General features: G+C 34.1%; 1 long non-coding RNA gene across 1 annotated transcript; it reads right to left on the bottom strand.

The window, feature by feature from the left end:
- Positions 1 to 646: 646 nt before the first annotated feature.
- LOC107077329 (uncharacterized) lies at positions 647 to 3,132 on the bottom strand. The gene is made up of 4 exons (XR_011189313.1): positions 2,997 to 3,132; positions 2,168 to 2,276; positions 1,670 to 1,775; positions 647 to 964 (listed from the first exon to the last, which is right to left on the bottom strand). It is a non-coding gene; the product is annotated as an uncharacterized lncRNA (long non-coding RNA).
- Positions 3,133 to 6,044: the final 2,912 nt, after the last annotated feature.

Raw genomic sequence — 6,044 nt, 5'->3', positions numbered from 1 at the left:
TGAGTTTCAGTTGAATATGTACTAGATTGTCATCATATTTATCAATACCTGGTGTCATGTATAGAGCCTGTTTCAGGTTTAAGGGAACTGTCTGTTGGATGTATAACTATCAATCAGTATGACGTGTGTTTTGAAGTCTCTAGACAAAAATGTATGTCCATATTTTAGTACCTATTCTAGTTACATATTATTATTTCACTTTTGTAAGTAATTATTTTACAGTCTTCCATTTGAAGATATCTTTCTTCCTTTTTCTTTATATCAACAAATATGCTTTATCTGATCATATCAGCATCATCACTCGACGAATATTAAACTTTACTGTTAATTTGTGGGAATATGGAAACATTAGTCCATTAAGATATGAAATATGTTTATGAAGCCTTACATTCTGTATTTAAAGACATCACAATAATGACTGCAAACTACTACATTTTTACTGTTTCCTTTTCCAGTCAATGCACACTGAAGCAGTTACTGAATTACAGTATATTACCCAAGTTCTCATATGAATTAGTATTCATGGATATCCAGTGTTGTACTCGTCTCTTATGGTTTAACATGGTTATGCACAGAAGAGAGAAGACAAATGTTAATGGACAATGCCAAGTAGAGTAAGGAGGACCTACAGTAGGAGAGAACAATGTTTATAGCCTGCTGAAAATTTATTTGATTTCTACTGTTTGGGTAGATTACAGCCCATTTTCATTGAAACCATAAAGCTCACACAAGTGCAACAACCGCATATTGATTCGAAATGCATGGAAGAAAGCAAAACTCTTGTGCAACAGAGAACCAACAGCTAAATATTAAAGCAGGTGGAAAAAGTTTGGATAAAGGTCAAATCCACAACATTTAACAGCACTCCTTGGAGTGATCATTCTTCAGGACAAGTTTCCAGGTGCAATCCTTCTTGTTCACAATCATCTCACATTGAGGTGGAGTTTTTACTGGAGTTAGAATTCTGTAAGGGAAAAGAATCAATAATACAAAGAGATGAAAATGAATTAATGAAAGAAATAAAAAGAGGAGCTCAAAGCAAAATTCTCCATGATGCCTTGTTCTGTTGTTACCTTAGTGAGACTCAATAATTTGAGATTATTGAACTGCAAAATCCACTATGAACACTTAAATTTCTACAGTGTGTATCTACAGTATATACTGTAGATCAATAACCTTTCTTTTCACCATCTGGAAATCAGTATGTGATGAATAAGACAGAAACACATGTCTGTCTCCCACAGTGTTCTCTTGGTTAGGGGTTCTCAGTTTGATTAAAAACGGTTTCTGAGGGCAGAATCTTTTGAAAAACTGAGAATTATTGAGAATGGTACAGTATGTAAGGGGATGGTGTAGAAGTGGGTCTTTTTATTTTTTTTGTAAAATAATGGAATCCTGAACATGGATTTTGAGACTTTTAATCAAACATTGTGATTTTAATACACCCTTTTTTCTGAAGTGATGTGTTTCATACCCTGACTGTTGTTGGTTAGGATTTGCTAGTGAAGAAACTTTTAGACCCGACAGAGATTCATGTCTGCTGCTGTAGATATTCTACTGTTGTTTAATCTTCTTCACAAATAAAAGACTGGAAATTGATTTAAAAAAAATATTTAAAGATATATGTGCAACAAGGAGATGACAGAATACTGCTTCCCTTGCTACTTACATACTGCAACAGTCAATCCCATATTCAGTGCAGGAGCACTTAAAGCAGTCGGCGGTCTTCCATTCTGATCCAAATTCATGCAGGACTCCATTGGTGTCATTACAACCTGAAAAACAAAACCACAAGGTAGTGTTATTCTTGTATTTTTAATTGTTTAAAATGTTTAAGTTAACATTGGCAGTGACCTCATTACAGCTTATTAGGTAATGCAGGTAGAAAAACAAATATACTAAGAGACATTAAAAAATAGTTATTTTAGTGTAATTTAAAGGAAATGCAATTAATGCAATACACAGCTTCTTCTTTTTCTTACTTCAATATTGCATTGAACATCTCTAGTTTTTTTGTGGAAGAACAAAAATATAAAGCATCTTAATTGAAAACCATCATAGGAGACGCAGAGAGACATTGTATTTTTGTACTTTGTGCACACAGTTTAGTGTTGCGTACGATGATCGAGACTGTAAAACTGTTATATTGAGAGGCAGTCCTACATACCTGTTGGAAGGTTATATATGTCTTCAATGATCAGTGGCTCAAATGTGCAATAGCCATTGCACAGCAGAGCAGCGCTCAGGATTCCAAATGCAACGTGGAGTAAATATTTCTGTAAAAAACAATGTTATTCAGGAGTTACCCTTCATTTTAAACAGCGAGCTAAGTAAAAAATAAAAGGAAAGTAGCATTGTAGTGTTAGCGTAATATAACCAGAAAAGGCAATATTCAGTATTGATTATGGACAAATTAACAGTATTTTATTTTTAAGATCTCCTTCTTCCTAGTTTTTGCTCTCATTCCATGGGTTTAATGATGTGTAATGGATTTGTAAAGTCTAAAGTAGTCATTCAAAATCTTGTTGTTGAGACAAAGTAGATTAAGGAACAACATCCTGTTGATGGAGAATATTATAACAGTATATTAATACATAAAAAAACAACTCAGGTGGGTAGCTGTGTCAGCATGCGTAGGCTGCAAAGGAACAAGTAATAGGTTTATTCCATGCTGAAAAGGGAAGAAAGAAAACAACGTTTCGGCTGTGGAGCCTTTTTCGGGTGTTATAAAAATTACTCTTTTTTAATTTATTTTGAAGATATTAATTTTAACTTACCAGGAGCCATTATTTCTTTATGATTAATATTAACACTAAATTCAAGAACAGAAAGCTACTGTTTGTTGATTTAAAAGATAAAGTTTGATCTTGACAGATCTGTTGTAGAGGAAAGCAGTAAAGAGTACCATTAATGTATGAAAATTCATAATCAACAGTGAAGTTAAGCCCTCCTGCTCATCAGAATAAACACATTGTGTACAATATTAATACACTTACCATCTTGGCAGTCCTCAGCTTCTCTTTTTCTCAGGGCAATGAAGTATGATGATTCTATGCAATAAGAGCTGTTTATATACTTTTCAAAGTCAAAAGTTGTGGATGGCACCTCCCATCTTAAGTTAAAGTCAAGGAAAAGTTATGTAAAATAACAAAGATGAGATCTTTTCTCAAGGATAAATGTCAATTCTGTCACAAATTAGTGAGGTCATAATAAGCATTTTCATTGTAGCTTTCTTTCTTTCTTATGAGTTAAGAAGCTTAGTTTTTTCAATTGTTTGAGAAAGACCATTGTTCCTTAAATTCCCATGCAGAGCTTAGTGTCCTCCTCTCAAATGTAAACCTTCTGTCTATTCTAATGGTGAGCATCCTAAGTGATTCCCATGCATTTGCTTTTCATGATCAGCAGCTTCTACTGTGCTCCAGTTTGAGCCTGAGAAAAAGAATTGGTAAATGTTTACTACATTTTTTTCTTTCAAACGCCAATGAAAGCTAACATACATATTCCCTTGATAAAGAAACTATTAAGATGTGTATATACTGTACAAAGGTCTTATACCTCATTCTCATGGTGGAGATAGAGGAAACATCTGAAGAATTAGCTAAGCAAACAGAACTGGTTAGGCTCCATTGTGTGCTAAACTCAGAACAGCCATATCTGTGAATGTGAACAATAGAAATGTGTATTTTGTTTAAGATTTGCACTGGCTTTAACGCTTAACATATTTCTTTTAGTTTTTCCATCTTTCAACTGAAAATAGACCACATATCCAATAAATGTAATAATACCTGAATGAAACATCTATATGTTTTTGTTTAGGATTTGCATTGGCTATAAGACTTAAACAAGATTTATATTGTCTTTATATATTTCTTTTAGTTTATTGAACTTTACAATGCACTGAATATCTAATAAATTGTGTGCAACGGTTGCCCAGTGATTAGTCCAGTGCTGGGGCCTTCAGTTCAATTTCTGACCTGGGGTGCCATCTGTGTGGAATTTGTACAATACGTTTATGTGGGATTCCTCTGGGTGCTCCGGTTTCCTCCCACAGTCTGAAGACATACAGTACTGGAAGGATAACTGGCTTCTGGGAGATTTGGCCATGGTGTGAGTGTATGTGTTTGTATCTGTGAGTGCCCTGCCATGGACTGGTGTCTCACCCAAGGTGTATCCTGCCTTACGCCCATTGCATGCCAGCATTGGCAGATAGAAAATGGATGGATGAATCTAATAAGTTTAATAGCACTTGAATGAAAAGTATAATTTCTGACTAAATGTTACTTTACAAATAAATTACATAGTTACTGTATGTCACATATTACTGTACATGATACAGTATACAGCACACCAAAATAGCTATATAATTTTGTGCAATAAATAATGTGCAATAAATGTACAAAGTTATTATAAAGAAAATAGCAAACAAATAGTATCAGGTGAATGACATTTTATTGAACGGGTATGGCACAGAGTAATTCATTATGTTAAATGGCTTTTTTGTTACATGAGCAGAAGGGTGTCTTGTCTTCAAGGACATATTTCTGAGATGTCAAGACGGGGGCATCTGGGTGAGCCCGCAGGATGGGCAGCAGGAGAGGTGTGAGGACTTTTTAACCAGTTTAGCACTCTTGCAGTCAGGTTACCATCAGCAGAGATCTATAAGATTAGACCTTTCTGATCTGAACATCAGACTTGAATGTCCTTGGTATCAAAATGACAAGCAGTTAATATTGTCTTTTAAAATAAATCCTTAAAAATAGAATCATAATTTTCATGTGAATGGAAAATGCATTTTATGGAAGCTGTAATACATCTTCAGAATTCTGACTGTACTATTGTCTAGATTAGCGTATGGAAGATTAAATCTTCCCAGCTGCTAAACAGGTTAGAAATATTAAATACCTACCAAGTCTGGTATTGTTTAAACTGTAGCTATACTGTATGCTTCATGTCACATATACAGAGTTTATTCTTTGTTTGGTATCCATGTGTGCATTACATTTAATTCATGACAGTATTTTGTACAAATTTAACTCTCAATGTTGCTTAAATGTAACATTCTCTCTCTTCTCCTCTAGTCTCCTCTCAGCTTTTATTCGATATCATACACAAAACTGGCTAAACAAAAAACTGTCAGAACATATATCCAGGGAAGATCAACACAGTATAAGTAGCTATAAAAATTATGCACATTGTTCAATTAGCAAAGCAATTTAATATATTTTGCTTTAGTACAAAGATACTAAATTAACAACAGTGAAACAGTGGAAAACTATGGTCTAATCTGCTTTTCACAGAGGTCAGTAGTGACCATCAGTGTATTGGCAAGTGTGATAATGTGTTTCACACGTGCAGTAAGAGATAGTTGATGTGCAATGAAGGTAGTTCACTTCGGCTGAACTGGTAGTAGAGACTGAACTGTCATGTAATCTACTGGAATGCAGCCTGCATGAAAGGGGAAAGGGGACAAACTGGGTCAGTGCAGCAGCTGCCTTTTAAAATGTTATAAAAAATTTGTGAGCTGTCTCTGGTGGAAATGCTCCAGACTAAGGTCTTTGCAACAGTTCACAAATCAATGGGAGAACAAAACCTTTAAAACAGCCAAGTAACGTCTACTTTTTGTCAATCTTTAATAACATTATTTAAAGGTTACAAATGTCCGATCATTTGCGGTAAAATATTCAGCATTACAGTATTTACAAAATGTTTCTAAAGAATCTTAGTCTTCTTCTGTACAAAGAAATAAAAATTGTTTTACCAAACATTTAGGTTAGAATTACATACATAAAATGAAGTGGTCTGGGAGGTACCCTGTGTTTGAGCATTTTAAAATGGAAGTAAAGGGGTATTTGCAGACTATTTCGAAATGCAAAAATATGAAAGCGGTGAGGACATTATTTTTATTTAATTTGTTTAATCTTTTTTCATAACTTGAATTGATGTAGTAGTATGTACCCCTGACTATATTTTTGTTTGGAATTGTTATATGTACTCTTGTTTGTATTGTAATGTTTGTTCTTTTGTTAAGCATAAATACAAATTAA

The sequence above is a fragment of the Lepisosteus oculatus genome, chromosome 4, assembly GCF_040954835.1.
Source record: "Lepisosteus oculatus isolate fLepOcu1 chromosome 4, fLepOcu1.hap2, whole genome shotgun sequence".
Taxonomy (NCBI): domain Eukaryota; kingdom Metazoa; phylum Chordata; class Actinopteri; order Semionotiformes; family Lepisosteidae; genus Lepisosteus; species Lepisosteus oculatus.
The sequence above is the reverse complement of the archived record's forward strand: the minus strand, read 5'-3'. Positions and strand labels throughout refer to the sequence as shown.